Source organism: Felis catus, chromosome A2 (assembly GCF_018350175.1).
Source record: "Felis catus isolate Fca126 chromosome A2, F.catus_Fca126_mat1.0, whole genome shotgun sequence".
NCBI classification, from domain to species: domain Eukaryota; kingdom Metazoa; phylum Chordata; class Mammalia; order Carnivora; family Felidae; genus Felis; species Felis catus.
In genome coordinates this window covers 97,317,434-97,331,108 of record NC_058369.1, presented here as the reverse complement: position 1 = coordinate 97,331,108, position 13,675 = coordinate 97,317,434, and the positions used below count along the sequence as shown (strand labels likewise).

The following is a 13,675-nucleotide window of genomic DNA, read 5'->3' as shown; positions in this document are numbered from 1 at the left end:
CTGTCAGAAAGGCTAAAATCAGTAACATAAGAAATAGGTGTTGGTGAGGAAAAAGGAACACTCATGCACTGTTGATGGGAATGAAACTGGTATGGCCACTCTAGAAAATAATATGGAGTTTCCGCAAAAAGTTAAAAATAAAACTACCTTATGATCCAGCAATTGCACCACTGGGTAGTTACCCAAAGAATACAAGAACACTAATTCAAAGGGATACATACACCCCTATGTTTATAGTAGCATTACTTACAATAGCCAAATTATGGAAGCATCCCGAATGCCCATCACTAGAAGAATGGATAAAGAAGATGTGGTGTGTGTGTGTGTGTGTGTGTGTGTGTGTGTGTGTGTGTATGTGTATATATGTATATGTGTGTGTGTATATATACACACATATATATTGTGTGTGTATACACACACACACACACACAGTGGAGTAGTATTAAGTCATAAAAAATGAAGTCTTGCCATTTGCAATGACATAGATGGAGGTGGGGAGTATAATGCTAACAAAATAAGTCAGAGAAAGACAAATACCATATGATTTCACTCATATGTGGAATTTAAGAAACAAAACAAGCGAGAAAAGGAGAAAAAAGAGAGAGAGACAAATCAAGAAACCGACTATTAATTATAAATAACAAACTGGTGGTTACCAGAGGGGAGGTGGGGTGGGGGGGGGGGGAGGTTGGGTTAAACAGGTGATGGGGATTAAGGAGTGTACTTGTCATGATGGGCACAGGGTGATGTATGGAAGTGTTGAATTACTATATGGTATACCTGAAACTAACATAACACTGTATGTTAACTGGAATTATAATAAAAACAAAAAACAACAACAAAAGAAATGCATTGCTGATATTTTTTCCCCTCTGTGACAGTCTTTTTGCCTGAAGCCCCAAAGGGTTTTCTTTCATTTTAGACTCTATTAATTTTACTAGGTAATATATCATAATTGATCAGAATTTAAAGATCTGTTTTCATAGTTGTTTTTCTTCTTGCCACATATATTTAATTTATACACACACACTACATGTTTTGCTTATTTTCTGTATCTAGAATTTTTCTTTTGAATACCTTTCTCTCTCTCCCTCTCTCCCATTTTGTGTATGTTCTCTTGGCTCTTTTAATTCCTTATTCAAATGTTCCTTATTTTAATGCCAAAGCTGCTTTCTGTTGCACAGTTTGTAATTATCTTGAGTTCCAAAATGATTGTTTTCCATTTCTTTCCTGAGTTTAGTCAATTCTAATTTTTTCCGTCTTTCTATATTTTGTCATCTTTATTATTTATTGTTATTCAAGTCATTTTTTATTCTTATTTCTTAGCCTTTATTTTATGGTGTGTTCTCTTATCTACCATTGCTGGTTTAATATTATGGATTTTGTATTTGAGCACTGGGTTATAATTTTATAATTTTTCTCTGCTACATTTTTAGGGATATTTTTATCCCGTGAAAAAATTGAGTCTTTTCTCTTTATTATAGCTTCATAAGGATGTTGTTTGATTTTCTGACCATTTTTAAAAATTTTTTTTTCAACGTTTATTTATTTTTGGGACAGAGAGAGACAGAGCATGAACGGGGGAGGGGCAGAGAGAGAGGGAGACACAGAATCGGAAACAGGCTCCAGGCTCTGAGCCATCAGCCCAGAGCCTGACGCGGGGCTCGAACTCTCGGACCGCGAGATCGTGACCTGGCTGAAGTTGGACGCTTAACCGACTGCGCCACCCAGGCGCCCCTTTCTGACCATTTTTAAATGTCTTGGATTTTTGTACATCAGCAACAGCCAGCATCCCTATGGAGAAGGATGAAAGGTTTGGGTGATTACTAGGTTTCTTAGTTCAAGAACATACTCTTCTGTTGGTACTCAGAGGTCTTTAGGAAGTGAGTCCATTGTTGCATGTTGATGTGTCTTCTACTTTCTGTGATTCTTTTACTTTCTCTGAGATTCTTGCTTTCTATTTCTTTCTTCGTCCATTCACTATCAGATCTTCAAAGGATATTTACTTCTTTAGGGCTGGTGCACTGCCACCTCTGGTTCTACAACTCACTATCCCTTCTCTCTCCCAACTCCTTCAAAGGTTGTGGCTTTGATCCACTAGGCTTCACACTCTCATTGAGGTAAAACCCTCTTTTTTGGGGGGTTACATCATCACACTTCACCAACTGCAGGATCCTACTACACTCTGCTTTCATGCATAATCTTCACATTTTTCCCCAGTTACATGTAAATAAACGCTTGTGTGTTCCTTTTCTCTTAGTTTCACTCTACATATAAGTTGTGGGTGATTTTATTAGATCTCTTTATGAATCTGTACAGTCTTTGGAGGGTGTGTGGAGAGATTACTATTGAAGTATCCACAATTATCCAAGGGAAATCTGAAGTCCAAAATAATGTTAAAACTAAAATAATATTTTGTTTTAAAAACCGTAATTTTCCTTTCCTCTTTTTTAAACCTGCTTTGATTCTTACATTCACATCTCTTACTGCATACAGAATGTAAATTATATGTTGACATTACCTTCAAAGCCTAAGCTCCTTAACCCATGAATGAATTTGTAACTTTAGCTTATTTAGTATTTGATGCTAATAGATTCTTCAGCAAAGACGCAAATTGATATAGTCCTAGACTAGAGTTTTGCATCAGAGGCCAGCAGTTCCCCTCTGAGACTAAAATGGAGGTTAAGCTTATGTTAATCTTGCATGTCTTACTTAGACGATTCTTTTGATATTTGATACTGAAGAGGTCTGCCCTTTGTTCTTAGCCATCCTCCCCTGGAAATTTTTCATCTGAATCACAGTGCTATAATTCTCATGACAAATTGATATTCTGCATTGTGCTGTAATCTTTTCAGGTAACTTATAAAACATTGTTTTTTACAGGAATAAAAAAATAGAGTTGTTCAGCTATAATTTTAATATATTCTTAGTCCTTTTATATTTCTTGAGTTTACTGGAGCTACATGAATGATGGTATATCATCAGTTTAATTATTACCTGCTAAAAACAAACTTTTGTTGCAAATATAGTCTACAATTTTAAATGAACAACCAAAGCTATTTACAACTTTCTAACAAATATTGCTGTCTGTAATAAAATGTGGTAAAATGTTATTTTTTAAATCAAACTTTGTATGTAAATGTCACTTCTCATAACTAATAATCAAGGGTGGCTTAATATTATGCATTATGCATCAAGGAGACAATTATCTTTAAAATCAGGATATTTCTATGTTAGGTCAATAGTCGTAAAGTGTATTAAAGCATTTAACTGCTAAAGGCCAGGTATTTGCCCTTTTAAAAAACAGACAAATGGTTATTTCTTGACTTTCTTTTCTAAGGATTTGTGTCAATTTTTATAATAATGTAACAGTGTTTTATTTCTTTTTAAAAGTAATTTCCTCAAAATGGAAAAACATTCCATGCTCATGGATTGGAAGAACAGATATTGTTAAAAAGTCGATACTACCCAAAGTAATCTACATATTCAATGCAATCCCTATCAAAATCACACCAGCATTCTTTCACAGAGCTAGGACAAACAACTCTGTAATTTGTATGGAACCAGAAAAGACCGTGAATAGCCAAAGTAATGTTGAAAAAGAAAACCAAACAACTCAGGCAACAACAGATGTTGGTGAGGATGCAGAGAAAGAGGAACCCTTTTGCACTGCTGGTAGAAATGCAAACTGGTGCAGCCACTCTGGAAAACAGTATGGAGCTTCCTCTAAAAACCAAAAATAGAACTACCCTATTATCCAGCAATTGTACTCCTAGGTATTTATCGAAAGGATAGAGGTGTGCTGTTTTGAAGGGGTACTTGCACCCCAATGTTTATAGCAGCACTATCAACAATAGCCAAAGTATGGAAAGAGCCCAAATGTACTGACTAGTGAATGGATAAACGAGATGACTAGTGAATGGATAAACGAGATGTGGAATATTACTTGGAGATCAAAAAGAATGAAATCTTTCCATTTGCAACAACATGGACAGAATTAGAATGTATTATGCTAAGAGAAATAAGTCAGTCAGAGAAAGATAAATAGCACATTTCACTCATACATAGATTTTAAGAAACACAACAGAAGAACATAAGGGAAGAGAAGAGAAGCAAAAATAAGATAAAAACAGAGAGGGAGACAAACCATAAGAGACTCTTAAATACAAAGAACAAACTGAGGGTTTCTGGTGGGGTGTTGGGCAGGGAGATGGGCTAAATGCATGATGGGCATTAAGGAGGGCACTTGTTAGGATGAGCACTGGGTGTTATATATAAGTGATGAACCACTAAATTCTAGTCCTGAAATCATCATTATACTATATATTAACTAACTTAGATCTAAACAAATTACAATCTAAAAAAATAAAAAAATTAAAAAGTAATTTCTTCACTATTTGAATATATTTATTCAAGTTAATTTTAGAATCTGTTTTTCATGTTAAAAACAATCCCATACCAGTAAGTGCATTTGCATAATATGTATGCATATATAACACAAAGGATAGAATTAGGGTCATATTTTCATCTTCTTTATTTTATCAAATTATATTATGATGTTTTTCTAGATCCTACTATCAAGACAGGTGGAAGGTCCAGTACCAATCTATGAAAATTCTTTCCCTAACTTGTGATATTTTAAGACTATTGGGAGCTAAGAGGCTTCTTCAGTCACAAATGATATTTAGAGTCAGGGAGAAGCCGCCTTTCTGTCCATGGTCCCTATATGCCCTTTTATGGAACAGGATGCACTGTCAGCAAACATCTGCACCTCCGCTTTGCTTCTCTGTGGCGCAACTCCTATGAAGGAGTTGTTTTACTCAGCCACTTGTCCAAATCAACTGGTCCTACAAAGGAGAGTAGGCCCACATTGAATCCATATCCTGTTTACTAATGTTGAAGTCAAGGATACTCCTCACTCAGGCACACCCTGCCCTTACTGACTCATGCATAGTCACCTTCTTCTGAAGATGTTCCCTGGAGGTGTTGTCTGAATGGAATCAGACATGTTTCAATTAGTATGTGTGTAACACTTGCCCTTTTGCCTGTGCCAGTAATTCGTCAGAATTCCATGATTTATTACACTCTATGGAAATAAAAGGCTGACAAAACTCTCTTTTCTGTAATGGAGGTAGAGCCAACACTGCAAGGACAGCTACCATAAATCCATGCATCTCACTTCTTTTTAGTGATGACAATCCTAAATATCAAACTGCTTCTTTCTTTTTTTGTTGGTAAGTTCCATGCCCAGTACAGAGCCCAATGTGGGGCTTGAACTCACAACCTTGAGCTGAGATCAAGAGTCAGATGTTTAACTGACTGAGCTACCCAGGCACCTGAGACCTGCTTCTTTTAAAGATGAGCTACCTTGACTATCTTAAAGACAAATACAGGGGTAAAACACACATGGACTTGTTGGGAATTATATTAGAATAACAAAAAAATACTCCTTAGTACATCATGATTCATTTAAATCTTTTCTATTTAAATTTTGTTTTTCATTTTTAAAAAGTTTTGTTGTTTGTGTCAGAGGAACTGTGTTATAAATTACATATTCTAACTGGTAATTACTGTTAAGTTGAAAAGCTACTATTTTGGGACTAGTTATTTTCTGATTAATCAAACACTAAATATTTCTTAACTGAAAAAATATTTTAACATGACTTTTAAAGTTTTTCCACAGAGTAAACCACAAAATTTGCAAGTAATAATTATATTTCCTGTTGCCAATATCTAAACAACTGGTTCTTTTTCTTGTCTTGTTGCATTGGCTGAAATTTTCAGAAACAGTGATACATAATAGTGAGGAAAGTACTTCTGTCTACTTCTGACTTTTATCAATATACTTTTTGTGTTTTTTAGTTAACTATGCCATTGACTGTAGGTTTGAAATTAATATTTATCAGATTAATGAAGGATAATCTTCTTCCTAATTTACTAGGAGGTTTTTCCTTATATCAAGAATACATCATGGATCTAGCTTGACATATATTCAGTATATAAATATGGTATTTTTCTCCTTTGATACTTTGATATGATAAATTATCTAATAGATATATCAACATAGGTTTATCAATAAATCCTAAAATATAACATTTATATTAATATTAAAAATTTTAACAGTGCTAAACTTAATTTCATAATTTTTATAAAAATTTAGTCTAAATTCTGTAGTTTTTCTCTCATGCTCTCTAAAATGTTGGCATTAATGGTATGTCAGGAAAAAAAGTATATTCTAAAATATTCTATCATTTTTCTATGCCCTGTTTTTTTTTTTAATCATATTATCAGGTTTATTTATTTGGTTTTTGGAGGATTTTAATAACTCATACCTTAAACTGTGTGAGCCTAGCACTCTGTTAAAGAAAGTTATATAAAATTTTCTATCTTATTTATGACTTTTAATTTATTCAGCCTTTCTATATCTTCTTGGGTTGCTTTTGGTAATTAAAATTTTCCTTTAAAGTAATTTCATTTAGGCTTTTGAAGTTTTTAACATTAAATTTTATATCACATCTTTTTAAGGAAAAAATTCATTATTTTATCCTTAATTATGGCTTTCCCTACTTTATTACACTTTGTTTTGTTTTTTAAAGTTTATTTATATTTGAGAGAGTGAGAGAGAGTGTACACACTAGCATGGGGGAGGGGCAGAAAGAGACAGAGAGAGAATTGGAAACAAGCTCCAGGCTCTGAGCTGTCAGCACTGAGACTTACATGGGGCTCCAAATCACAAGCTGCGAAATCATGACCTGAGCTGAAGTCAGACGTTTAACTGACTGAGCCACTCAGATACCCCTATTACACTTTTAAATGAACAAATTTTCAACGAAACATGATTCTGTCATTTGTAATATGCTAATAAATCAATTTTTGGTTTATATTTATTAATTTCACCATCTTGATTTTGTAAGTACATAGTTTTCTTTCCTTAGTTGAAAGGGCTTTATATGAAAGATTTGAAAAGTAATAAGAAATGAAATGAAACAGCATAAATCTGTGGTTAAATTTAAATAAACTCATGCAAAAAAACCCAATAATACTAATTTTAGGAGGAGTTAAAATAATAGAATTAGATTGAAATATTTTATGTAAGTGGAAAAGAAACTGCGATAAGAGTATTCTAGGAAACTAAAGGTATTTACTAATATTTTATTTTTTTAGGTTAAGTAAGATTACTATAAAATACAGTGTGTGGTTTTCAAATTATCAAAGAGAAAAAAATGAAATTAGAAACAATTCACATGAGGACAAGAAAAGAGCAAAAAAAGAATCAAACGATACAAAAGCTAGGACAAATAGCACAATAGAAGCTGATAGAAACAAATACAATGATGATTACATTAAATGCACTTGGAAAATATTTTAAAGACAAAGATTATCTTCCCGAAATAAATAATAAATTTAGTTCTTTGCTGCTCAACAGAGACAAATCTAAAACATAGACAAATAGAAAGTCTGACTAAAAAGTATTGGAATACATCCCAGGAAGATACCAACCAAAAAACGTTAGTATATCTCTATTATGTAAGGCCAAAATTTCATCTACTATTCATATTTTAAAAATAAATTCAGCAGGAAAATATAACTATTCTAAATTTCTGTGTACCTAAGAACAGATTATCTATGTTTATCTATTCATAGTAAAACAAAAATTTAACAGAATTATAAGGATAAATAAACAAATATACCAACATAGGTGAAAATGTTGATAGACTTATCTCAATAATTGGTAGATCAAGATACAAAAAAAGAAATCACTAAGGATATGCAGACTGTTTAAAAAACTCAAAATTAATATAGTTTGTATCCAATGGACACATGACACACTGCCCCAAAACTACAGAATACACATACTTTTAGAGTAGCAGTGACCAGGGGCGCCTGGGTGGCTCAGTCAGTTAAGTGTCCAACTTCGGCTCGGGTCATGATCTCACGGTTCTTGGGTTCAAGCCCCACATTGGGCTCTGTGCTGACAGCTCAGAGTCCGGAGCCTGCTTCTGATTCTGTGTCTCCCTTTCTCTCTGCCCCTCCCCTGCTCATGCTGTCTCTGTCTCTCAAAAATAAATAAATGTAAAAAAAAAAATTTAAAGTAGGGGTAACCAAACTTTCTTTGCAAAGGGCCCGATGGTAAATATTTTAGGCTTTGCAGGACATACAGTTTGTTTTTTTGTTTCTTTCTTTCTTTTAATTTAAATTCAAGTTAGTTAACATACAGTGTAGTATTGGTTTCAGGAGTAGAACCCAGTGATTCACCTCTTCCATATAACACCCAGTACTCAATCTGAACAAGTGCCCTCCTTAATGCCCATCACCCATTTGGCCCATACCCCACCCACCTCCCCTCTAGTATACCCCAGTTTGTTCTCTGTATTTAAGAGTCTCTTATGGTTTGCTCCTTCTCTGTTTTCATCTTATTTTCCCCTCCCTTCCCCTATGTTCTTCTGTTGTGTTTCTTAAATTCCACATGAGGGAAATCATGGTATTTGCCTTTCTCTGACTGACTTATTTCGCTTAGCATGATGTATTCTAGTTCCATCTACAATACAGTTTCTACCACAACTGCTCAACTCTACCACTGTAGTATAAAAACAGCCACAGACAACATATAGATAAGTTTGACTGCATTCAAATAAAATTTGATTTGCAGAAACAAATGGCTGGCTGGCTTCAGCCTTTGGGCCATAGTTTGCTGATCCCTGTTCTAAAGCATACATATAATATCAATGAATATTACCACCTGACCATAAAGCAAAACTCAACTATTTTTAAGGTATGGATATCATATAGGTAACATTCTTTGAAAAGAATACAGTTAGGTTAGTTATCAGCAATAAAAAGTTAATTAGAAAATTACTTCTGTTTGGAAATTTAGAAAAACCCTCATGGGTCAAAAAGAAATAATTGTAAATTAGAAAATATTTTGACCTGAATAATAATGAAAACATACCTATCAACACTTGTAGAAGGCAGCTAAGAAATACTCAGAAAAAAAGGTTTGCATTTAATGCATATATTAGAAAATATGAAAGTTTTAACTTAATAAGTTGAGCATCCAAGTTAAGAATCAAGATTAACAAAAATAAAAGAATTGGTGCCAAAGTAATCTTAAGAAAGAAAAACAAAGCTGGATATATGACAATCCCAGACTTCAAGATATACTACAAAGATAAAGTAATCAAAATAGTATGGTACTAGCACAAAAACAAAAACAGACAAAGATCAAGGGAACAGGACAGAGAGCACAGTAAAAAGCCCGTACTTATATAGTTAATTAATCTATGGCAGAGGAGGCAAGAATATACAATGGGGAAAAGACAGTCTTCAATAAATGGTGCTGGGAAAACTGGACAGCTACATGCGAAAGAATGAAACTAGACTGTTTCTTACACCATACACAAAAATAAACTCGAAATGGATTAAGGACCTAAATGTAAGACTTGAAACCATAAAACTCCTTAAAGAAAGCATAGTCTCTTGGATATTGGCCTTAAAAACATTTTTCTGTATATGTCTCGTCAGGCAAGGGAAACAAAAGCAAAAATAAACTATTGGGACTATACCAAAATAAAAAGCTTTTGAACAGCAAAGGGAACCATCAACAAAGCAAACAATTTATTGAGTAAAAGAATCTACTTGCAAATGGAATATATACTAAGGGGTTAATATCTAAAATATATAAAGAACTTACACAACTCAACTCACAAAAACAATCCAATTAAAAATAGGCAGAGGACCTGAACAAACATTTTCCAAAGAAAAAATGTAGATGGCCAACAAACACATTAAAAAATGCTCAACATCATTAATCATAAGGGAAATACAAATCAAAACCACAATGAAATATCATCTCTTACCTGTCAGTATGGCTAAAATCAACAAGTAAGTGTTGATGAGAATGTGGGGGCAAACGGAGCCCCTTGTGCACTGTTGGTGGGAATATAAACTGGTGCAACCACTGAGGAAGAGCATGGAGAATCCTCAAAAACTTCAAAATAAAATACCATCTGATCCAGCAACTTCACTACTGGGTTTTTACATACACAAAACAAAGTCACTGATTTAAAAAGATATACACATCCCTATGTTTACTGCAGCATTATTTACAATAGCCAAGATATAAAAGCAACCTAAGGGTCCACTGATAGATGATAAAGAAAATGTAGGATATACATACAATGTAATATTACTCAACCATAAAAAAGAATGAGATCTTTCCAATTGTGACAATACAGATGGACTTAGAAGGTATTATGGTAAGTAAAAGAAGTCAGAGAGAGAAAAATGCCATATGATTTCACTTATATGAGGACTCTAAAAAACAAGACAAACAAACAAAAACAGAACTGGTGTTTGTGACAGGGGAGGAGGCTAGGAGGATGGAGGAAACAGGTGCAAGGGAGTCACAGGTGCAAACTTCCAGTTACAGAATGGGGAAGTCACGGAGATGAAGGTGCAGTATGGGGAATACAGTCAATAATGGCTTTGTATGGCAACAGATGGTGACTGCACTTACTACAGTGAGCATAACTTAACATATGGAGTTTTTGAATCCCTGTATTATGCACCTGAAACTAATATAGCATTGTATGTTAAATATGCTTCAATACAAAATAATTTTTAAAAGGATTGGATTGTCATAATAAGACTGACACAAGAGACCAAACCTTATTAATGGTATCAAGGATGCAAATAATCAAAGAGCATAGTTAACCCATAGAAAAGTCTAGTACTTTTAGGTGGGCATTCTCAGGTCTTTTTTTAAAACCGTATTGGAAATTCTCTGGCCCAGAGCACCCATATTGGAGGAGCTATTTAGGTCATAACCCATCTCTGCTTTATACTCAGATAGTTGTAGCTTACATGATGTATTTCAGGCAATCATGTCCCATAAATCTATAGATTCCAGGTTCTTTATTTTAAGCAATTCTAAATGGCCAGGCACACCCTGCTAAAAGCCTTTCATAATAAAGCCTTTCCTTCTACAAACCATTTAGTCTATTTGCTATGAGGTCTGTCATTGGTTTGTTTACAAGGAGATTAAACTAGAGCATTTGCCTTCTTTCTTTTCCAGGGCAACTCCTCCTCTGGTCAGGAGAGCAAATGCATTGCAGACCTGCTGTTTTAATCATTTATTTCCCAAGAAACCAGTCAGAACAATGGAATAAATTTAAAAACAAACCAAACCCCCAAAACTCAAAAAGTGGAAAGCCATAGAAGGATTAATGGTGTAGAAACAGAGGTAAATGGACAAAATACACAATGCCAAACAAAGAAACCTTTGTTAATTGAAAATATCAATAAAATCGACAAACTTCAGGCAAGATTAACAGAACAAAAACAAGGAAACAAGGCAAAAATAATCACTATCAGAAGACATCAGTACAGATATGAATACAGGTTACAAGGATAATACTCTATTTGCTACAAAAAAGAGCCTATTTTTATGCCAATATATCAAATCTTAAATTGAATGAACATAACCCTAGAGGAGAATCTTCAACCATGCAAGTAATAAAGAGAAACAGGAAAAGGATTGATTGGAGCTCTGAATGTTATTAACGGTAGAATTTAAGACTGAAAAGAAGTGAGAACAAGGGTAGCAGAATGGAATGATTTTTGTTATATGCTCAGTCAATGTAGAAATGAAACACCTAACAAAAATCAGGAGGCAGAGGAAAGAGAAGGTGGAAAATGGAATCAGCTGTGGTAGGACTCAGAGGAAACCACTTATAGCTGAGACATCAAGTAGTTGGAATAATAGCATATTCATAAATATAAACACTAACGTCACCCTGTTGAGTAAAATTATGCAATTAAATTACCAGAGGAGGGTAGGAGATATGAGTTAATTTTATTGTAGTTCATAGTAGGGAACAAATAGTTAAGGGCTAAAGAAAGAGAGAACTGAGGGCATTTTATAAAAGTAAAATTGCAAAGTACCCAATAAAAGAAAAGAAATACAAAGAAATATCAGAAAGCCGGAATAAAAAGCAAAAAACCTAGAACACCTAGTGAAATATATATATTTAAAAAACAGAAGAGACTTCTGGTTTCCAGTCTGACTCTTATAAAAGCTTGAAAGTTGTCATTCTGTCCTCCCAACAACAAAAACAAACAAACAAAACCAACAACTCTTCTTAGATCCATCAGATAACTGATGTCACAGGGTAAACTGCCAGCCTGAAAACTAAACAGGTAAATAACAGAGAATCACAGCTTACCAGGAGCAGAGCCCCAGGAGCAGCTTACAACAGAAGCCAGGAACTGGTAGGAACACGGAAATGTAAATCAACTTAATTGCTGGAAACTGAGCATGGGCTAGTTTGAGAGATTAAAAACTCCTGGGGACCCAGCTTTACAAAGGTAAATGTAATTTTACCATACAACCCGGCATTCATGCTCCTAGAAGTTTACCCAGTGAGTTGAAAAGTTATGCCAAGGGATGCCTGGGTGGCTCAGTTGGTTAGGAGACTGACCAGCTCAGGTCATGATCTAACAGTCTGTGAGTTCGAGCCCTGTGTCAGGCTGTGTTGACAGCTCAGAGCCTGGAGCCTACTTCAGATTCTGTGTCTTCTCTTCTCTCTACCCCTCCCCTGCTCACGTCCTGTGTCTCTCAATAATAAATAAATGTTAAAAAAAAAAAAGAAAAGTTATGTCAAAACAAAAACCTACATGCGAATCTTTACAGCAGCTTTATTTATATTTGCTACAAGTTGGAAGATGTCCTTCAACAGGTGAATGGATAAACAAACTGTGGTTCCATTCCACAGAATGGAATATTATTAGCAATAAAAAGAAATGAGCTATTGAACCACTAAAAGACACAGAGGAACATTTATTAAATGCATATTGCTAAGTGAAAGAAGCCTCCTAGAAAAGGCTACATCCTGTATGATTCCAACTATATGACATTCTGGAAAAGACAAAACTGTAGAGATGGTAAAAGATTCGGTGGTTGCCAGGAATTTGAGGGGTGAGAGGGAGGGATAAATAGGTGGAGCACGGTGGATTTTTGGGGCAGCGGAACTATTTTTTCTGATGTTCTATTGGTGGATACATAACATTATATACTTGTCAAAACTCACAGAATGTACAACACAAACAGTGAAACCTAATACAAATTTTGGACTTTAGTTAATAATAATGGATCAATATTAATCAATTGCAACAAATATACCACACTAATGCAAGATGTTGATAATGGTGGAAATTGTGTGTGGGAGAAGAGGGGATATGTGGGAACTCTCCATATTGTCTGCTCAATATTCCTATAAACCTCAAGCTGTTTTAAAAAAATAAAGTCAATTAATTAATTAAAAAGACGAAACAATGTAACACACTATAAAAGAACTCAAACACACCTGTCTTATCAGTGGTATATTCCTGTGGTATAGCATTTTTTGCTGTTTGTTTTACTTTGAGTCTTTAAAGCTATCTTCCTTTACCGTGAGTTTATAGTGTGGTTTCATAGATCCTATGCTGGTTGTACACTCTATGCCTTTTGGTATGAGAAGAAATCACTCCAGCCCATTAAAATAGTGTGTATAGGCTTCCCTTGTTCTTATTCACTGACACTCTGTCTAGTGTCCAGATCTCTACCTCAGAGCTGCAGCTAGAGATGGACTGACACGCAGAGAACAGTGATCAGAGTTCAGCAGATAATAAACTAACA

General features: G+C 34.5%; 1 protein-coding gene across 2 annotated transcripts in view; it reads right to left on the bottom strand.

The window, feature by feature from the left end:
* GNGT1 (G protein subunit gamma transducin 1) overlaps window positions 1-12,296 on the bottom strand; it is a 56,343-nt gene extending 44,047 nt beyond the window's left edge. For both annotated transcript variants that reach the window (XM_045052384.1, XM_045052383.1), the window contains exon 1: window positions 12,225-12,296. The gene's annotated coding sequence lies outside the window, so the exon portion shown is untranslated. The remainder of the gene's footprint in view (window positions 1-12,224) is intronic.
* Window positions 12,297-13,675: the final 1,379 nt, after the last annotated feature.